This window comes from Triturus cristatus, chromosome 1_2, assembly GCF_964204655.1.
Source record: "Triturus cristatus chromosome 1_2, aTriCri1.1, whole genome shotgun sequence".
Classification (NCBI taxonomy): Eukaryota; Metazoa; Chordata; class Amphibia; order Caudata; family Salamandridae; genus Triturus; species Triturus cristatus.
The window spans coordinates 531,251,730-531,274,597 of record NC_140580.1 but is presented as its reverse complement, the minus strand read 5'-3'; the positions used below and the strand labels follow the sequence as shown (position 1 = coordinate 531,274,597).

Genomic DNA, 22,868 nt, shown 5'->3' with positions numbered 1-22,868 from the left:
AGAGTATACAGATGTAGACTTGGAGGCCGTACTCCTTGCAGACTTTTGTGAATTCAATTTTCACATGAGAAGGTACAACTCTTGTATATCTGCTCTCGTGAAAATCTGAGGAAGATTGCAGTCAGTTTACCTACATCCCCTTTTTCCCACCCAGACCAACATTTCGCTTTTGCCCTTCTCAGGAAAATAATCCACCCTTTTCCATTGTGGGAAGAGATTGGAGAGGGATTAGTGAATACCATTAAACATTTAAGTTTGTGGGTGTGCACAGACTCACAAGGCATTGCAGACCTAGAGCCACTGCTTACAGTCTATTTCCTGTACCTGGATGTAGAAGTGCAGAAAATTGGCAAAATCAAGGTCTTGCTAGAATCCAAACCTTAATTTAATTTGATCCCCGACATAGAGAAGTTATTATCACAGCTCTGATCTGTGAATGTTTTTAAAGGACAGGTAGATTTCTATAGTATTCGCCCCTTACCACTTTGCCTTACGGTAGAATATACCCCATAGATCTGGCTTGAAAACATCTGTTGCATGTATAGCATCCTGCAGATGTAAATGGCTTAAAAATATGAGATGGGACCAATATTACCTTTACACTTATGTGTCCTTAGACTGTCCAAGTTTCTCTATTGCTTTCGTCCCCTCTCAATGCGTGCTTGCTAAATTTTAAAATGTAAAATAGGAGGATTTCAGAAAACAAGCGTTTTTGTTTGATATTTAACGCAATGTGTCACTGGTAGAGAACTTCTATCTAAGCCAATGTGAAATGTTTGCTATAGTGGTGTGATCTTGCATAATTTCTGAATTTCACGTTATGGGAAATGTGCAAATTGTTTGCAGTTTTGTGTAACGGAAACATTCTTGTGATTATTGCTTGTGGGAGACTGGTTAAGAGTAGAAAATGTCTTGCAGAGAGACAATTTCTTTTGGACCAAGACATTTCCTCTTTCAACCAGTTTCCTTTCAGTATCTCTCATAACCAGTCTGTGTAAGGTATACACTATAACTTTTCTGTGCAAGGTTTACACCAGTAGAGACAATATAACCACTAGTGTGTAATTTTCATGATATGTGCAATTTTGTTACTGATACTGTGGGATTAAAATCAGCAAATTTGACAGACACCAAAGTCCTGTCTGTGTTCTAAAGCGGTCTATGCAGTACTGGCCAATGTTACTGGCCCAGTGTGCTTTAAAATGCGCACATTGGCCAACGTTTCTCCTAGTCATTCCACCCATTTAAAGCCAAACATGCCACACATGCACCCACGTCATCAAACCCTCACAAACGCAATAAGCTAAAACAAACACAATAAGCAAAAAAGAGAAGTGGGTATTTTCACGTATTAAAATTTCTTGTCAATACTTGTTATCCTCAGTTCCCGGTGATAAAAGCCACACAAGACAATGTTTATTGGCAAACCAATGAAAATCCAACTCACTTGGTTCCCTTTGTCACTTTTATGTGATGGACATGTTTTACTGAGCTGCTTTCATTCCTAAGGCACAAAAAGCAAAAGAGGCATTTTTGTTTTATTTTTTCTTCAACAATTTCTTTTAATGAACGAAGAACTTATTCTTGACTTATACCTTATTGCTGCACGAATAAAAACTACCACCAAGGTGCTCCAACCATCATGACATATTTGAGCCATAAATAAATGGTGCAGCGCTTACAGTAGGTCCACAGGTAATAGTGATAAAGAGTTTATTTTGTTCCACAGGCACTAAGGAAGGTGAATGCCACACAGCCCCTGCGTAATATTACTGTTTACTGAGTAATTGGCATATGATAGAAGTAGAGGCGTGGATCATAAACCTCTAAAAACATATCTTCTCTGTTAATTATTTGTGTCTAAAATAGAAAAGATCCCTTTCTTCTGACTGTTGAAAAACTAAGAAACTTACAGCAACATAAGTGTTCTTTGTTCTAAACTGTGCAAGAGGGCATTGACTGTACCACTTCAAGAGGTTTAACAATGCAGGAGAAAGAACCAGGGCAACCCTTCACAAATCCTTTTTAGGTCGAGTCTAGCGCAGCGCGCATGTGGTGCTCTAGGAGATGACCTCTTGGAATCACTCAGGACTTTTCTGAAACTCGTGCGTGTGGCTTTTTTTTTGCATTAATTGTATTAGCCTTTGCGTGCGTCTTTCCAAAAAGAAAGCACGCAATTACCTTTTTAAGCAAATGTTTCCTCCCATGGCATCCACCTTGCGGGAGCGAGCAGCGGCGCGCAGGGCGCCATCTGTTTTTAATTAGCACGGTGTCTTTCAGAGTTTTTTTTCCATTTCTTCCCGCTAACAGAGCAGAGGCATACAGTATATGTAACAGAGCGGTAAAGTTATTTTTTGGGAACTTTGACGTACTCTGTTTCGAGTGACTTAACATTGTGTTGTTGTGAGCTTAAAAATCCTTGCATTAAAACATTGCGCACTGCATTGGGTGACAGCGAATTTTTTTGTATATATATTTGAACGTGTTGTTACATATACTATTGAACTCTTGTGTATGGAACTGTTGTCTTGCGCAGCAGGTTCCCCCAAGTGTCGTTTTGGCTACGTTAAAAAGACAGTCGTAATCCTGTGACGATAATGCAACGTGCCTCTGTTTCTTTATTTCTGTGTATATGCCCGTCTTTTACTGTCTCTGTTCAGTTATTTGTATAGCCTTTCTCATTGCCCTTGTTTTGCTTTATCTCTGTCTATCCCTGTGTATGCTTGCGTATCTCTCTATACCTGTCCCTCTCTCACTATCCGTGTCTTGCTCTCTCTGTTTGTATACACAACTATGTATGTTGCTCATTTGTGTTTGCTTGTTCGTACGTTTTTCCCTTTCCATTTCTTTCTGTGTGCACTTTTCAGGGCATGCTAAATGTACAACGTTAAGAGCATAAACAACCCCCCAGATACACATGAAAATCGCTCTTTTTTTTACATAGTTATTTTATTTCAATAGTTTGGAATGGAACCTTGTTTTCTGCAAGTGAGATTTATTTATAGGTGCAAGATTAAATACATGTTGCTAAGTGTTCTTGTGTACGCCTATGCTAAGGTAAAGTTGGCGCCAAGCAGCGGCGTGGCCTGCAGTCTCTGTTTGGGAATCACTCTTAACAATAAAATCTTTATTTACATACCACTTTTTACAAGCTGTTAGTTTCTTGTACTATAACATTACATGCTGTTATTATTTCCCAACGTAATGGTAATGCGCTAATGCTTTTTGAACAGTGGGAAGGATGAAAGTCAGTCAGCCCTGCTTTTTTTTGTACCTGTGGCTGCTGCGTGCACACAGATTTCTTCAGTACATGTGTTTCCTGTTCGTGGACCTAAAAAAAAGACCGAAATTCTGACCTAGGCTTCTTTTAAAAAGTTGTTGTTTGAGGTGGTATTTAAACAGTAGCAGAAACAGGCCAAATGTTAGCTTTTCGCTCTGCAGCAAAGTGTGCAAAAAGGTAATAAAATACATTTAGCGACTTTTTGAATACACTCTACCGTATTTAATTAGTGGAAGGCACCGGGACCCTTATATACGCACACAAATTGCACACTGACTTCAGGAAACATACATTGGGTTCGCGAAGAATCTAAGCCTGTAAGGTGGAACCAAAAATAACCCTGATGTGAGCGGGTTACCAAGACTTGAGTTTTGTTGTTGCTTAAAGTGCATAAATTTGCTTTATTAGTGAAGAAATATGTTTTCAGTATGCAATTTAATTTGAAAAAACATTCCGCTCATATACGAATGTATTCACATATTTCTAATATATGTATACACAAAAACTTGCTTCTTAACCATGTTATACCAGCTGCTGTTGCAATGTGTTTATACCATTCCAAATCCTTCTGTTTAAATTCTCTGCCAGTTTAATTTGGTACTCTAACAAAGAAAGTATGCAGTTCCTAATACGCAGGCAGGCTATGTATATGCAGAGTGAGCTCTAGTGAATACTAGAGTGTAAGAGGGGAGAAGAAACTTCTCCTTGTTGGAATAAGACCCTCACACACCCAGCCAGCTAGGTGTCATGCTTCATTATCGGGTCTGCTCCTTATCGGGGCGGCGCTGCAATCCCTGATCGGCACCCGAATTGGGGCCTTCCTGGCGGAGATCTTTTTTCCAGAAGCCGATTGGTGAAGTGCAAGTGAGGGCCCTAAAATTGGTGTAGGTGATAATAATGTGTGCGTGAAGAATCTAAAATAGGGGAGGTGGTCCACTCAGAAATTTTTTTAATGAACGTGGCCCCAACCCTAATTAAAAATAATAAGACAAACCAACGCTATAACCAACTACAAGGATGCTGGTTAGTTGCGTCTGTCAGATGGTCAACATGTTTCTTGCCTTGGAGTCAATTAGACGGCAATTCATCAGGACCAGAATAAACTACCTACACTTAAGTGGTGGTGGTCTAAGGTAAAGTATACAATTGACCACCCTTACAGCACCCAAAGAAAGTGTGGTACCTGTAACTCAAAAAACATAACCCATTAGGGTCATGGCATTGGTGTTTCAGATCCGGCTAGTGGAGACACTAAGTTGTAGTGTCGGGTTCCAAAAACGGAGGTGGCGGTAGACCTACCCCACGTCGCCGGTCCGGGAAAAAAGTTTAATTTGGTACCCTATTATTAGTATTGTTCATATGAAACCTGCAGTTTAGTTGTACAGAATTTTTTTTAAATAAGTACTTCTCAATGCAGTTCTATAATATGCCTAATACATATGTTAAAGCTTCCACCCAAGATAATGTAAAGCATAACTAAAAACGTATAAGGTTCCAAAGGCGAGACCTATTGGCTATGCCAGTGCTTGTTTAAGTTTGTATTGAAAGATACAATGGGACACCAGGGCAAAGGTGTCTATATTGAAGAATGAATAGTGTACAACATCTTCTACATAACACCCACCCTGAATATTTAACAATAGTATTGTTGTAGATATTATGTTTTAGATTTTGTAGAGTCTATATATTTAATTTCAGAGTACAGTCTCAAATAGTAGGCCTCACGTGTCACCTTATAAATCACTAAACACACTTAAAACGAGCATTGACAACATTTCATGGTCTGTTGTTAATTTCCAGACTTTTGGTTTTGTAATTGCTTGTTTTGTCAAGAGTTTTGTAAAACGTTATTATTAATGGAGCTGCTTCGCTGTTATATACAGTAATGGGGTAAAGCAGAAATATTTTTATTTATTTTTATCTCTCAAAAAGCCTGCATTGCGATAGTTACCTGGCACTGAAGGAAGCAACTTTGTATGAGACAATCTCCTTGTGAAAGAGCAGATTGCTCTCACTCACAGAGAAGCTGTCCAATGGCTGAAGTGAGCTTTCTACTGAGATACTGCTTGCTGTATGCTGTAGTGTGTGGATGACTCAACAGACCAATGGATTATGAGAGGTGGCTGAAAGCCCCAAAACGAAAGTATATTTGATATGTATAATTTTAGTAAAACCAAATAGTCTTGATTGACGCCAGACCTAAAAGGCTGTCATTAACATTAAAAAAAAAATGTTTCACAACTAGCCAATGTATGGAAATACCACAAAGTAATTTTGAAGTCACATTGACGTTTCTCATAATATTGTCTTGGCAATCAACAATTTACAAGCATTTCTCAGATTTGATAGTTTAAGGTGCCCTTCATCTTATTCATTACACATATACATGTATTATTATTTTTTTTAATCTAGTTGACCAGAAGCTTAAAATGGTAACCATGAATAAAGTAGATCAAACACAGCTTTTCATATAGACTGCTTTTTTTTTCACTAGTCAGACTAATAGCAGTGAGAGACGGCTCCATGCCAACTTGTATAAAATCACACGTTTTCATTGAAAGTTGACTGTTACAAAAACGATTGTAAACATAAAAAATAAAACTAGCTTACCTTTATTAAAACCAGACATTAAAACTGTATCTCTTAACACATTGGCGCCTATCTTCTTCCTGCGTCCAGGTTTCAAGGTTTATTGTTCATATTTTATGGCAGAAAGGCAAATCTCGCTATCTTCACACCCCATGCAGTTGTAAGCGTGCTTTTACTGTCTGTTCGTGGAGACTGATGCCTCGGGTCCACTCCCTCGCGCGCCTGGACATTGTCCGGCGGGATGAAGGCACCACACTGATTAATCTCTACTCTCTCAAGTTGGGGGGATTCATCAGTTCCTGGTGTCAGGTAAATCACTGGAAAAACACCTCTTCAGTAATTAATGTGAAGTGACGGATGAATGGCCCCTGGGCCCATTAATCTGCAGCATCACCAGGCTGCTGCGATTATGAATGTCAGGATGCATAAACTGCCTTTGGATCAATATCCTAGGAAGGGATCCAAGCCTCTCATTTCCGAGGCATACGCACAAATCTCCGGTACATTAGGCGGCATTCTATACACCCCCCCCCCCGCCCCTCCCCCCGCCCGCACCATTCGTCCTCTCCTCACACAGTCCAGCATCCTCCTGCCCCATGTCTTATTTTTAAAAAGTCCGGGGATATTCTGCTAGACAGAAACAAAAGCCGTGTTTACGTGCTCTCACACGCACATGCAACCCAGTATTTGTGTTAGGAATGATTATCCGTCTCGACAGTTTGTGACTAAGCTTCTAGAAGTGGGTTTGTCATGTTGTGTGCGCGTTCTCGGGAACAAGGAGTCGCACTGCTCTATAGAGCTCGAACCCCAAAAATGTGTTTCTTGTTTGAAAAGTTTAACAATATGAAGCTACAAATAATGCTCTCTGATTAGATCCAAATATTTGCAGAAGCTTGAAAGCAAGATTCATGATTATTTGCTTTCAAAATAAAATGTTCACAAAAAATGCACTAGGAAAAAATGTTTTGTTAAACTACTGTGAAGTTTCGGGTACCATTTCTTTGAAACATCTTTTAGTAAAATGTGTTGATGCATGCTAGTATTTCCAAAAATATTCATAATGGAAAAGCAGTGTAACCAGTTTCAACATGATAATAAGAAACATGAAAAGAACAAGCACTGACACAGCCAATAGGTCCGACATTGATGCGTCAGCCTTTTGGTTTTTGTCAGTGCGTTTCTTGTTATGACATTTTTGTAAAACATTGTTGTGGTAGCTGCCGCAGCCTCACCATTATAACAAACATTGGCAAACAGCAAAAATATTTTTGGGTTTCAAAAAGCATACATTGCTCCAGAAGTCTGTGGCACTGAACAAAACAAATTTGTGTGCCGATATGCTCCTTGTGGTAGAACAGAATGCTATCACTCACAGTGAAGCCAGCCAATAGGTGGAGAGAGAGAAAGAGAGAGAGAATTTTAATAAAAATAAAAGCTGTTGGTTAACGCCAGACCTAATTAGGAGCCCAATTCTTAAAGAAAGTCACAAAAGTGAACCAGTGGTATATGTCCTTGCATTAGAGCATATATATTGCTATGATGAATTCACAAGATTTTACAGAAGTAGACCAGGAAATGCTACTGCAAATTTGCATATGTAAAAATCTGTTCACTTTCCCTCCAACCACTTATTTCCCCAACTCTGGAAGAAGTCTTAAATCTGCCCTTGTCAGGAGTACATTTCCAACCTTTCTCAGTATGGTAAAAGATTAGAGAAGAACTAGTGAACACCCCTGAAACATGCAATTTGGAACAGTTTGCACCGACTCAAAGGAGCATTCCAACCTTTGAACTATTGCTTACCACTACTTCTAGCCCCAGGATGTAGTTCTGCCTAAAGGTGGCAAAGTAAGGGAATTGGTAATGTTCAAACCCTACTACATGGCATCAAAGGGAGAGGTGTGGTGCAGCAGCCAGAGCGCCTGACTCCGCAGCACAGGGCTCACGGTTCGATCGCCATCGGCAGCTCAGTTCAGCATCATGTGACTCTGGGCAGTAGCTCACTTAATCTCCCCGATGGCTCCCAGTGCCTGAATACACTTAGGGGTTATATGTTTGCGCTTTACAAAGCTGGAATTATTAAAGGGACAAGTGGATTTTATTACAGGACAAGTAGATTTATGAAGCAACCTGTCCCTTGGACAAGTAGATATTTCATCAAATTCAACACCCCTGTTTAAAATGCTACCAAGAAGGTAATGCTTCCATTGACTAAAGCACTCCTAAGTAAGACACTACCTATGAACTGAAGTTAGTTCACTGTTGGTCAGATGGAGTCTGCCATACAAATCCTTGGAGGTTTTTGCAGAAGAGCTCCAACAGAAGATAGACTAGCTTGGTCTCTTTTTCTTATGTGTGAATGAGTTGACGAGTATTCTGCTGTCAGTTGTCTAGCGTCAGTAGGATGGGTTGCTCAGATTGTGTTGAGTTTGGTTGACCAGATAGCTTTTGGATGGACAGGTTTAAGAGGAGTACTTATGAACGCATTGTTTTTCTTAATTCTGTTCTTGTTCTGTTGTCCTGTGCTTTGCTTGCACCATTAATGTCACAGTGGCATAGAGCGACTATTTATTTTTGTCTCTTTTGTACCAACCTTCCAGGTGAAGCTGGTTCATGTAGGATGGGGGCACTCACTCAGCATGTGGTTTTGAACTAGCCTGCCATGTGCTAAGAGCCCACTGCGCCCCACCAATGGCTGTACATTGCTGGATGGAGTGGTATGTTTCTGGGTGCAGTAAGTCCGGTCCTGCATCCAGAGCTTGTTGTGCATGACCGATAGCCCAGCACAGCTCTCTGAGTGTGAGGACTAACAGCTGCAGGGCCTAACCATAACCCAGGCCTTTAACTAAGACTGCTGCACATGGCTGGGGCAGTATATAAAAAAAAAAAAAAAAAAAAAAAAAAAAAAAAAAAAACCAAACTAAACCCCATCAGGAAAGAAAACTTTGAAATGGAGTTAACAACATTTTATAGTGATGATACAGAAACTCATTAGAGAATCGCAGAACGTTCTATGGCATGGTAAGATAAGTTCCGATTTTTTTTAACCACTTATAGTAATATACAATAAAGGATACAATAGGGTTGCTAAAGAGATCTACAAATTAGTGTCACTAGATATCTATAAAACCACAGACAATTATGATGAAATATATCTTACTAATAAAAAAGCTTTTAAGACTGCTCAGTAAGTCAAAAAAGGTGTCATGGTGCTTCTTGTGATTTATCTAGTTCTCCCTTCAAAGCATAATTTTATTACTATAGTTATTGTTTCAACACTATGTCAAAAGATTAGATCTAAGTATTTCTTCCATATGTAAAGTGAGTTGGGGGTGTATAGAAAAATGTATTCAATAATTTAATCATAAAAATAACATTTTAATTACCAGACTTTAAAAAACGCCTAGTTGAGGCCAAAAACTTCATGGTTCATCCTGTGATTTTTCCAGTCCGGTCTTCGAAGCATAATTCTGTTCCTTCCGTTATTGTTCTAATACCACAGAGTCTAAAGATTGGTCTAAACTATTTTGTGAGCAATAAGTAATTCAGACCATATACACAAAATGTGTTCAATTACTTCTTCATAGGAGAGAATTAGGCGACAGGGCAATTGTTTCTTCTTTATGTTGTTCCATGATCCTACAAATTGAAGTAAGGATATATGAAGAAGTCAAAACCTAAGAAAAGATTTTTAGTTTGCGGGTTTATACTTTAGTTCAGATATGATTCTCTTTTCATAGTGTATGAGGACAGTAGGTAGTTGGTATTTTTGTTTTTAATCGACTGATCAAGATCAAACCAAAACAGATTCATTTTTACAGACTTTTTTATTAACATCTTTCGTTCCGGCCTGCTTCTCTTATAGGAGTAATAATTGGGGGCAGACAATATTTGGCCAATGTCAGTGTTCATTCATGTTGGGTCAGGACATTTTTTGCTCCAGATGTGTTAAGGACTTTCTTTTTAATCAATTGTTTAGTGTATTTCCATCTGAGGTAAAGCAGCCACAGAAATTGACTTTCTAGCCTCAGTCTGAAGTGTAATGTTGATGATCTTGAGTTCAGCTACATTGTACACCGTTTAGGCTCAAACTGTCTAGTTTTTCAATAACTTTTTTCCTCAGGGTCTGCGCACAATGTAATATTTAAAGGGTTTATTTGGTGTTAATGATAGTGATAGTAGGAGCTAAAGCTCGACCCCATTATTACTTGAACAAGAGTTGGATGGCCCCAATAATGTTGATTCCTTTGTTTTCATGTGAGTAGTCCACTTAAGCTTTTTATAGAGTTCAGCTCCAGGATAAGAGTATTCTACAACATTGATTTTTTTTAATGTTTGAGGTTCCAATTATAACGCATTGCAGTACTCCCATAGGACATTATTTTAGTTTTATTGTAGTTTATTTTGAGCATGTTACAGTTAATATACTCTTGTAAACATGTTGATGATGTAGGTCATTTTGAGTTGTACATAAAATGACTAAGTCAATTGCATATGTTAGATAAGTTGCTGGTGTTTGACGCGTCTCATATGTTGTAATATAATGCTTCAGCAAGATCTGCGATGTGCAAAGAAAAGAGAAGCAGTGCTAAAATCGAGCCTTGTTTTAAGTCATTGCTTGTTTTGATCATGAGGTGGTGCGGCCTTTTCCACCGCACAGGTTTATCTGGACCCATGTTTCTGCAAAGAGGTTAATTTTTAAGTGCAGAATGGAGTTGTCAATTTCCCAAGACAAATTTAGGCCACAGTTTGTTTCTGTCAACGTTATCAGATGCAGTTGAGTAATCTTTATAAAAAGAGAATATACTACTTTAGTCAAACAATTTTATCCATATGATGTTGTCAAGTATTATTCTCGAGTTTTAAAGCCTAATTGATGAAATTTCAATAACACTTTGTTTGCAGCTCATTTTGCCAGAAACTTTAGAAGATGGTTTGCGAAGATTTTGCCTTCTACATCAAGTATTTCAATCAAGTGGTAACTAAACCCCGTTTACATCACTTGCTATATAGAACCTTTCCAAGAAAGTACTATTTGTCCAATTCAGGTAATTTATCAAACTACTCCAATTTCTCACATCTTTTTTTAGGTCTCGCCTGATCTAGCGCTTGCGCTGGTCTGGCCGAGACATTTAGTGTACGGGTTTTGAAAGTGCTGCCACACGGCCTAGCGCTTGCGTTCACGCGAGCATGCACGCGCGCAGCCGGCAGCTTTCAGCGTCCGAGGCGCCAGGAGCTTTTACTTATTCCACCCTGTGGCGCGGCCAATGCTTGTTTTCCAAGCTTTGGCCGCGCGCGCACACAACTCCCGCTTCTCCCCCTCCACCAATTATGTACAGCATTGGCTAAGAACCATCAGGAAAGCCAATAGTTACCAAAGGCAAGACTCATTTGCTTTGCCAGTGCTTGTTCCTTTTCTTTAATGGTCCTCTTCTTTCCCGGTGCCGACTCCTATGCTTGGCTGGCTATGCTTTGAGAAACAATGGGTGGTTTGGTTGCTCGCGCTTTCAGAAATTTTAACAGGAAAAGCAGGGCTCACAAGGTGGTCAGCCAGGAGAAGCCGAAAGCGGCTCTGCTTCACCCTACAACACCACATGAGTTACGCATTCGTGAGTATTTGGGTTGTGCGCACCTGGGGAATATGGCAGGTATCCTTGTTTTTTATTCTTATTGTATCTATTGCGCAATTTCGAGAAACATTTGTGCGCCCCTGCTCCATTGGATGACATTTGAGTTATGTGCCGAACGTTTATGCTTGCATTGGTTTGTTGTTGCCCTCTACAAACCCAGTTGCGAGACTCAACTGCTCATGCGCAGTAGAATGTGACCTTGACGTTTCTAGGGTGTGTGTTCTGTACACGATTAATTGGTTTTGTCCTCAATTGGAGGCCATAGTAATGTCAGGCAGCGGCTTCCTACTTGTGCCACTACGTTGTAGAGGTGCCACCTGCTGGATCGTACCGGGTTGATGTTCTTATGAAGCTTATGGGCGTTGTGCTTCTCACGTGTTGTTTTTGGGTTATGAAAGTGGTCATTGTTTCTTATATCTGTTCCTCGTTCATTTCTTGTTCTGTGTGTTTTTGAAAAAAAAAATTATGCTGAACAATTACAACGTGTATAGTAGGTGAATCGCCACCCAGCGTGTTGCCTCCATCCAGCACTCTCACACATTCGGAAGAAAGTGAGCAGAGAAATTAGCTTGTGCAGTGTATATCACAGCAATAGCATACATTGACTTTGCTGAAACTTCTTTCAGGGTGTATTTTGTTTCGGTGATCTATGTAGGAATGGATGTTTGCTCCATATATATTTTTTGCCCTTATTCGTTAGAATTCAGCTTTGAACACCTTCAAATAGGTTTCATTGAAGCTCGGACGTTACAGGCCCTATTAGTGGTACATGAATGCCAAGTCAGATTGAGTAGTAATTGAACACATATGCCATTCTGTCTAAAGTACTTAACAGAAACATTTCATTATTACAAATACAGTACACTCCCCTGTGGAGGTGTACTGTTTTCGTTACCAAGTGACATTTTTTCAACTTTAATCAAAGTACAAAGGCACAGTCAGTGTTTTTACATGCCTTGTTTTCCTTTGGAATATGGGAATTCCTTCTTTCAATTGTATTGGAGAGATAGGTGACAATATAACTGTAGCAGCATGCAGACGGAATGCGGCCGCTGACCGCGCAAAGATGAAATGGTGCAGCTTGCTGAATCTCCAGTCCTTAAAATAGTTCAAGGTACATTTTACTGTTGTCACTCTAGCTATGAATATGTCAATGAAAGCTAAACATTCACCTGATATTCTAAAAGTGTGATTAAAATATTCTATTGTAACATCCGAACACTCCTGGCGACTGCTGCCCTAATAGTGCAGCTGCAGTTATAACAAGCATTTGCAATGCAATAGGTCTCGCATTTGCAAGAGTTTAAGCTATTGGCATTGTAAATGACAATGCCTTTCATTTATCTGTTTTGATAATTAACACATAAATAAAAGACATTGTTATTTACAATGCAAATAGCTCAAATTCTTGTAAATGCGAGACCTATTTCACTTCAAAGAAGCGGGCGCCATTGTCCCGGGCTGCTTGGGAAGTGAAAGTGTTTATGGCGCACTGAATGTTGCAGGAGAGCATGTTGTGTCTACAGTAGGAGAAACAAATTAGTTCTTACAAACTAAATAAAACCTACTGTATAACAGAAGTAAAAGGGCCAGTTCTCATGGGAGGTTTCAAATGAAGACAAGGCGGTCATTAGGAGGGACTAACAAGACTATTAACGAATCAGAAGCCTGCCATTACGAAGGACAATGACACAAACCAATGGAAAATATGGGCGGAGAGTGGGCGGGGATTCAAGGCCTTTCTCGAATATAGCATGCCTCGCAGAGCAGCGCATGCTCTGCCCAGGCTCAATCTAAAAGCACGCAATACTGAGCTATTTTTCACAACCAATAGCACATCAATCAGATGTCTATCCACTTGTACTTTTCTGTAGAGACATGGAGAACTCATTTATTTAAGGGAATTTTCTCATACATTTTCTTGGATTTTCTTCAGAATATTCAAGGCTGTGATCAATGGCCAACAAGCTTGCTGCTGCAATATCAGGATCTTATTGATCAAGAGCCCTGGAAAGAAGTCACCGCACCTGGATCCTTTGAGATAAAAGCATCAGGGCTAAGAGCCGAAGGGTGAATAGTGGCTCTATTGGCGGAGGGGCCCAGCTAGGCTTTTGCATGCAATTTTCAGAGCTAAGAAAGTGAGAATGTGCAGCATTTTAAATCTTGTCGGTTCATTAACTTAGTGATCTGTGCAAACTAATGATGCTCTTGTTTCTTAACATTCATTTGATTGGAGCTGTGGGTTGACCTAAGCTTTGCTTCCAGCTCCAGATTCGACATTTTGCTTGGATTTGGCAGTATTGCGTGGCATTTGCATTTAAGGCCCATAATAAATGGTAGCAAATGATGTCCTTGCAGCTCACCAGTTGAGTGCCAGTGAGGCTTTCTCTAGGCTTCATCTAGTTTGCACTCTTTTTGCCGGCTGACTCACGTCCACTGAACTTGCACAGTATTTTTCACCCACACTCCCATTTTGTTTGCACTGTTATTGCACTTGATTGTGTCTCCTCTGTTCCCACTGTGCCTTCATCAACAGGGCTCTCAATGGGCCCCTTAAAATGAGTAGTAAGCAGACACATGGGAAGTTAGCAGTTCTTAAGTTGTGAACCAAAAAAACAAGCATTGGCATAGCCAATAAGTCTGGCCTTTGGGACCTTATAAGTGTTTAGCCATGCAACAGTTGATGTTGTCGCACCAAGGATATTGTGCTGCATAACTAAATACTTATAAGGTCCTAAAAGCGAGACCTATTGCTATGCCAATGCTTGTTACTATATAGCACTTGGAATGCCATTTGACCCCAGTGCGTGAGATGTTTTGCTAGATGTTATCAATTTGATTGTTTCATCTTCAAGAACCTTATGCTTTACTGAACTCTGTTTACTTTGCGGTTTATCATGTAAATTATCTTTGGAATCACACAACTGAACAATAAGGACTTCCAATTTCTTCTGCTGTATTAATCTCCTTTATTCTCGTAGCCGTCAGTTCCGAAGTCTATTAGGGACCAGAATTTGAGTGAAAAAGAGGTATAATGCTGACACGCTTTCCCTCTCTCGTCGCAGCTCTTCAATGTAACCGTACTGGCTTAGCAAAGAAAAAAATACAAACAACCACATGCTAAAATGCGCAGCAGAAAATGTACATTCGGTTGTTGACACTTTCCACAGCCAGGACTTAACCCTTTATGAAGACATGCCACCCACAGAACCATGTCTCAAACAGATGCCTTGAGCAGAAACATTGCACTGCAAGTACTTTATTAGGTTTCCCCTGCACAGCTCTTGCAAAATCTCTTGTAATAAAAAAATATATATATATTTAAAGAGGCTTGGAAGCCCCCTCATTATTTACCTTTACTTACCATTCATTGGGTCCTACCACACTCGATTCTTTGCTCCCTATTAGCCCACGCATCCTCCTCACCTCCGTATTCCTCCTGGACCTTCATCTGTGTGCCTGGGAGCAGTTCATGCTTAAGCATTCACAACTTTATATCCCACAAAACATAATCAAGGGAAACTTGCATTATTCTTCCCCACATATTGAGTATTCTACAGCTGACCATGGTTTGTGGATTCCACTGGATGGAATTGGGAAAATAGCTAAAATGTAGCAGCATTTGAGCTTTTTGAATAAGTGGAAAAAATGGGAGGTACAAAGGAGCCTTTTTTTCACTAACATTGCATCAATAAAAGTTTTGCTGTGTTCAGATCACCCTCTTGCCAGCTTTCAGCAGCAGGCATAGTTGTTAATCATTTTTTAACCACATTTTATTGTAGTAGTCAATATTTTCTGTTCCGGTGGTTTCTACTTACTTGCGGTTTGAGAGAGAGTGTGAAACCCCTGGGTGAACCCCGAAAGCTATACATTTTTGTGCGTAGGTGTAATTGGTGTAGATCGCTCATAGCGTTGCCAAAAAAACGAATGCTGAAATTAATTAAAAGAAGCAGGAAACAAATACATGACAACTCTTCTGTGTTTATTTTTTGCCCTGTTAGTTAATCTACAAATGCAGTTTATTAGGACATGGGTATATAGCGTTTGTTGAATGTCCTGAAAAAGGAGATTCCCAAAGACATTAACAGAGCTGCAGGTTTTGATGATTTTTCATTGTGTACTGACCATACATCAATTCACAAGGTAAAATCTTGTGAATGAAAAATGGTTATGAAGGAAAGCTATTCATTTTTTAAATGTGTCCAAGAATCTGGATTTAGAAACAGTGGTTATCCATGCAACTCTACATTTGGGGCGACCAATAATATTATATTAAACACAAACAGCAGATAGTAGTGTTCACCCACGGGGAAATGCCCGCACATCCACCACATATAAGGAGAAAGTAAACAATCAATTTGGCATGAGAACAATTTTCTTATGTAGAAATATATGTTAATAGTTAAGGGAACGGGTGCTCAATCGGCCCCAACATACACCTACTATCTAAAGGTGTTGTCAGCACAAAACAATGTACCACCAATTTACACACAAAGAGTAGAGGCCTTAATAGCACACCATTAGTCTTATTAAAGTCCTGGTTACCTATATTTTACCCTTGGGTATAAATAAGCCCAATTCTCAAGCAAACACAAGTTGCAAGATCTATTCATAAGAAACAAGAATCCAGAGAGGTTTGAGAAAAACGTGAAAGAGACAACCATAGGCAAATGGATGAAGTGTGGTTGACACCCCCTATAAGTAACTAAGTCATAAATAAGATTTTAGTAAAATCAAAAAGTCTAGACTAACACAGACCTAAAAAAAGCCAATTGTTGTGCCATTGGCTGCTAGACTCTTGCCTTTGACAAGGAAAGAAAGCAGGGAAAAAAAGGAACGAAATAAGAAAGGGAAGAAATAGAAAGGCAAAAAAGAAGTGTTAGGAAGAATTGTCTGCTCATGAATTCACATGTATAATTTTTAAGCTTTCTCTAATTTAATACAGAACCATTTCAAATGTATGTATTCCGTTATGCAGTGAAATACCAGCAATCAGATAGAGAACATTCCAGAAGGAATTTACAACAGCATTGGCCAGAAACAGGAACTCGAAGTGTGGAATTTGTCCTGTGCTATCATCTGGCTCATTGATATAAAGTGTCCTGCTGTCACATCAGACTCAGAATACAAAGGGAACATCAAAGTAATACATTAGAAACAAAAACATTGGCACAGAAGGGAACTAGCTTGTGTGCTGATGTGCTGCTTGTGAAAGAACAAAATGCAATTACTCAGCGGGAAGTTATCCAGTGGCTGAAGTGGGCTGACCTCCTTCCCCGTTCTATATGCTATAGTCGGCGGAAACAAAATGTGAATGACATTCAAAGAGAGCAATGGCTGAAGAATACTGGCTGAAAGTCCCTTTAAATAAAGGTATTGTACATATACATATATTTTTTTAAAATCAAAAGGTCTTGGCTAACGTAAGTCCTAAAAAACCGTATTGGGCTGCAAGGAGAGCTCTTCCTGGGGCTTGAAAAGAAAATCCCTCTAGTGCTCACACCAGAGCTTTTGAATTACTTGATGTTCTGTCCTCCTCCCCACTGGAGAGTTAGTACAGAGGGCATGAACAAAATGTCCTGTGCACCAAAGAGGTTAAAACGTGCTCTGTAGGCTATAGATTATTCACCTTCTAAGCTAGAGGGAGTTCTGAGAGATTGTCAGTTTCTGTGAGAGATATTTAGCAGTATTTAAGGGTAACTGCTAGTTAAGATAAACGTATGGTTTTATAAATTCATCTTCCCGTGATTAGGAACCATTTTAAGGAGGGAAGAATTAGTGTGATATGTACATGTTTAGGGAAATTTAAAACAAACCTGGCTTTTAGCATGCAGCACAGGCTTTAAACGTAAAATCCCTTTCTTTGGGTGCCCACAGAGTGGAGCATTTCCGTAGCCTAGCGTAGACGAGAAGGGACAAGAGATTGATTGCAAGAAAGGCTTGCAGTTATGGAGAGTTCGAGTCGACAGCACACAGTGTTCGCCAGATTTTCACTACGGGCTTCAAAGTTTAATTTGCTACCGAGAATTAAGGTTTTAACAGATAAAACAATTTGATCCTGAAATTCCACAGTTCTAATTGTATTTATCCAATTTTCATTCAGGTGGAAATCTAGTTTTGGTGAGCAGAGAAGACCTATTTTTTTTAGTTCATGTCCTTTTCGATGTCACCATTTTAGTCATTTATAAAGGTTTGTCAAACGGGACCATATAGCTATGCGATCAAATTTGACAGATAATAAGGGCCTGATGTACATGTTGGCGGATGAGTTACTCCGTCACAAAGGTGACGGATATCCCTTCCGCCGAAATATAAATCCCATAGGATATAATGGGATTTATAACTGTGCATTGTCCTTATAGAAATGATAATGAATCTCTAAATTGCTTGGGAGCGAACTAATAAACATTGTAAAGGAAGAGGGCCAGTGTTAAGCCCTGCGATACACCAAAAGAAACGGTGTTAGTTTGGAGAGAGTCTTCCTCGATTTTATCACAGTGATACCCATCTGCAAGATGGAATTCAGACCGTTTTAGAACTGTGCCATTTATTCTGAGCCTTTCTTTTAGTGTATTTTAGAGGCCTTAATGGTCAGCTTCTGTCGAGTTCACCTTTCTATCAAGAGCAAGGATCGGAACTTTTCTGGGTAGGAATTGACAGGCAACACCCTAAAATCAGAAAGCAGGAAAGGAAAGGTGTGAAAAGTAAATTGTCGTGAAGCAAGATTGTCTTCCACTTTTTGTAATTAATATATTGACATGTTTTGTTTCATTGCAGGATCTTTTTCCTGTTGCACAGACCTTAGACTGTGAATGGAGAGTTGCTGACCAGTCACAACTTGGGGCACGGTGTGCAATGTGTTTGTGGGTCATTTTCAAGTTCCCTCCTGACAGGTGAGTGTCCATCGCCACACAATAAAGATACAACCACACAATAATACTATTTGGCACATTTTGTCATATACCACATCTAAGTTGTTCTCCAGAACTCACTCCAGATAAAGAGTTTAAAGCACATTAGCAGAGTTGAGGGGAGAACCCAGGCTGCTGCTCCTTGCCCTTCATTGGCTTGTGTTTACATCCCTCACTGAACGCCTAGTCATTGACATAGGGCACTCGAGGGACCCTCTTATTCCCTAACTTGTGACGCATTCCTTCTACGTTCCAATAAAAATGCGCGTAACTACACGTTTCGCTGGCAAAATTTTTGGTTTACAGTGCGGTGTCTGCATTATATACTGTTGGCCAGCACACTAAAACATGGACGTTTAGTTATTTTTTTTCTCTTACTTTTTCAAAAATCCAACTTTGTATCTATCAAGCTTTGTACAGTAGGTTATTAAAACTGTTGGAACAAATTTCTGAAGATTACATTTAATGTCTTGGGGCACACAATCACAACGTGGTGCAGAATACACTGTTCGTGATTCACAGCAACAACATTGTTGCTTGTGCAAGCGCATGCACAAATAACACAATAGTCTAATGGGAAGTTACGTGAGGTTTGAAAAAGGACAACTAGAGCGCATGATGAATTTACATGTGATATTGTGTGCAGGTGCTAGAAGCAGTGGGTTTGATTATCACCGAGGCTCTAGACAGCAATACAGGACTTTTCCTTACAGAAAACGTTTTTCTAGGAAAACATCTTCTTGCAAAGTGGATGCTAGTGATAGTACACCCCTTTGATGGCAATAATTCTGACTTGCATCTCAGCACTTTGTGAACTCCTCACACCTTCATACGAGATCTGTTTTTTGTAAAGGTTAATCCAATTTTGCCTAGACTTCTTCTGTCCACTCCCATTTTAAATGTGTGGATGAAGGTATTTTGCTGTGCTTCTCCTTCATGCAGCAGCATACAAATTGGTAAGCAGCAGCCGTGCGCCACACAGTAAACATGCATATGCTTTATGCATCTGGTGCCATCTGTGACCATGCAATCCATTTGTGAAGTGTGTTCTTTGTGTATTATTTTTTTACAGATCAAAAGGCCTCTCAGTCTTTCATAATTAGATTTTATCCCTGTATTAGCATTGACATGCCAGCCTTCCTAGTGTCCACGTTCTGCATTTTGGATAAGGAATGTGCCTGGTAGGTGGTTCTGAGTGATATCCAGCTCTTTCAACATAGTTAGCAATTGTTAATAATAACTTGAAAGAGTCTGTATGGTGTTGCAGATGAGGTTGTTTGACTGATATTCCACTTTACTTAGCTAGCACTAGACACCAAAACAGGTTAGGATAATCTGACCTTGTTGCCATGCCCTGCAAAGTGCTGTATGTTTGAAATACTGTTATTTGGGAATCTTGAGGCTGAATATGACACTGAAGGGATATATTTAGTTTTACACCTGAACATCTGAGTTCAACATTTTGCAAGTTATAACTGGAGGTAGCTAATGGTATTCTCCATCAGTGGTGGCAGGCATCTTAAAGATTGCTTTGGTGCAGTTGAACCCCGGATAAACCTATATCATCGAAAACAAATTTCTTGTGGCAAGTAAAGAGTTTTCATCTAGGATTTGTGAATTAGAATTGTTTTGTTTCTGATTAATACACAGCTCAAATTTGTTGCAGCATCGCCGATGGCCCCAGGAACTCAAGTTAAATCAGGACTACTGCTGGTATCGGTTCCAAAGTGGTGTAACGAGACCTTGGAAGTACCCTGATATCCATGCCACTTCTCCTGATGACAGTGGCGGGAAGAGAGAGAGAGCCATGTTTTGCTGCCTTATTCTTCTGTTTGAACTTACCTGAAGTCCTGGAATAAGACAATGACATCTGTCAGAAACAAGAACGCATCCGAATCCTTGACTTCAAGCGAGAGTCAACCTTCCTAGCTTTCTTGCAGTGCTAGATAACGTTGAGTTTGGCCTCGTGGTCCCAACTGGCTTTCGGGTTCATCCGAGCGCATTTGTCACATGACGTTAGACATAGGAGGAGCGCACACGCCAGAGCCCGCATATGCTGTTAGTGCTCACTTAAAAGCGCTATTGCTTCCCTCTACATAGGAAACCTGCTTATAATTAGGCTTGCTCCTTTCTTAGCGGTGCTGAATGTTCTTCCTAGGTAGACCCTAACCATCTGTACTCCAAGACTCTCAGCCGACTGCAGCTGGAGGCCAAGATGACAATTAGGTTTTCAAGCTTGGCTTACAAGCTTTTAGCTTAAATTCCGCTTTATGGACATCTTTTGGACTGAGTTGGAGTGAATTTTAGCCTGAAGGCGGTGTGCCAGCATACGTCCGCAATGGTTGCTCCCTAACAAGAATTTGTGTTTTAAGCGTGCCATTGCATATTCCGCACTTTCAAGGTCTAGATGTTTAAGGAGTAGGTGTGCCTTCTCCTATTCTGTCCAGACCCTAGAAGCCCCAGTTTGTGTATAGCTTCGAGTTCTGAGACAGAGTGCTCCCGACTCTGTTGTTTCTCTTTCCGGCATTGATTATCTGCCGCTGATGTAGCTATAAGCTCCCCGCAGTATCAGGTTCAAAGCCTCCCAGAGAGAGAGGCTAGAGAAATGTCCCCTACATCATTGTCGTGAAGATAGTTCATGATCACTTTCTGGATTGAACCCACCATAGACGGTGATTGAAGAAGAGTGTCCCTGAGTCGCCATCGAGGCGACCGGGATTGGTCGGTAGCTATATGCATTACCAGGGATTGGGGGCATGGTTAGAAAGGGACCAGGGGCAATGAAGATGTCAGCAACAAGGCCCAGTAAAGAGGTGGTGGCAAGGAACTGATCAATAAAAGCATATGTTTTGTTTGTTGCAGAGTAGAAAGTGTAGTCAGTGAGTTGGGGTGAGAATGGTGCCAGACATCCTGTAGCCCACAGTCAGCCAACCATCGAAGGCCTTAGACTGAAAAAGTCCCCACCTGATCAGAGAGTTGGCCAGACCGGTCTATGACTAAGTTTATGTCACCACCAATCAGTATGGCGGCGTCAGGAGAGCGGAAACACAGGAGCCAGGACACTTGTAATGAAGTTTCTTGCTGTTCATTAGGTACATAAATGTTGGCCACGATGAGGTGAAAAGTACCTACCCTAGATCTGTAGGTCAGAAGCCGCCCTTTTAGTTCAGATATTTTCAAAAGGACCTCCCCTTTAAATCTGTTGGATAGAAGGATCGCCACTCTGCCCCATTTCGAGGGGCTCGAGGACCACAACTGATGTGGTCACCAGCAGGATTGCATTCTAGGGACATCTTTGGAAAGCAAGTGAGTCTCTTGTAGTAGACAAATGTCACTGCCCGATTGCTCCAGGAGGGACAAAACGGTCGCTCGTTTATTGGGGTTGCTGAGACCTCGAACATTGAGGCTTGTCACCTTAAGATCCAGAAGGATTAGTTGAAGAGGCAAGGCTTAGTGGGGCATCCCTGGTCAGGGTGGGAGCATTGTAGCTGATATATGATGTAGGGTGAGGCTGTCTATCTACTAGAGCCCCGAGGCACCACCAATAAACCTGGAAGATTGAAGGAGGAATCACTAATAAAAAAAACTTCCCTCAAAAACAGTGTAAACAAAAACAATCATCTGATGAAGTCCATTATCAATTGAGATCAAGATGTGGAGAATGGATTGGCGTTCATAAGCTAACCAGCACCGCCTGGTCTTCATGACCCCGCTCCTCTGGACCAGGTGTGGAGGCTCCGAGCACTTAACCATCATCTTCCTTCGGCGGCAGCCTGGTCAGCGATGTTAGAGGAGAGCTGGGACTTAAATGGGGAGAAGGGTCCTCAGGAATGGCAAGTACCCGATGGACCTCAGAAAGGGTCTTAATTTGATGAAGACTTCCCTCCAAACTAAAGACCAGGCTAAAGGGGTGCTCCCAGCCATAAGAAGTGTCTTTAGAGTGCTTTATGCCCCCACCCTATTTAAAATGTAGGTGGTATATACAATGTACATTCATCTATGTTTGAAGTCCCTTCGCTGTTGAAGGGTGATAAGGTAGATATCTTGTAAGAGGCCGATGGTTTGGCCCCAGAACTGGATCAGTTGCTTGGTTCTTGCTTTCCGGAGGATGTCTTCTTTGATTGAAAATCATGTACATAGGGTAGGATATCTGATGACCTAGCATTGGGGCCTCCTGGCTGGCCGGCCCTGTGTACTCTGTTTAGCTGGAGAGCAACGTTGACCGCCTATTCCAATATGGAGCGGAACAATACCTGTGTCTACTCTCGAATGTTCGAGCCCTCCAAGCCCGATGTAACACCTCGGAAGCGGATGTTATTGCGGAGTGACCGGTTCTCGAGGTCCTCTGCCTAGGATTTAAGATTGTCGTGATGTTCACGTAGGCGGATAATCTCCTGGTGCAGTAGCTCCACTTCCTCTCCTCTTGCTATTTCATTGTCTTCCAGAGTGGTAACTCGA

The 22,868-nt window shown here is 40.6% G+C and overlaps 1 protein-coding gene across 2 annotated transcripts in view; it reads left to right on the top strand.

Annotated features, from left to right (window-relative positions):
• Positions 1-22,868, top strand: part of R3HCC1L (R3H domain and coiled-coil containing 1 like) — a 194,339-nt gene that overhangs the window by 47,078 nt on the left and 124,393 nt on the right. For both annotated transcript variants that reach the window (XM_085606336.1, XM_085606337.1), the window contains exon 2: positions 18,277-18,392. The gene's annotated coding sequence lies outside the window, so the exon portion shown is untranslated. The remainder of the gene's footprint in view (positions 1-18,276; positions 18,393-22,868) is intronic.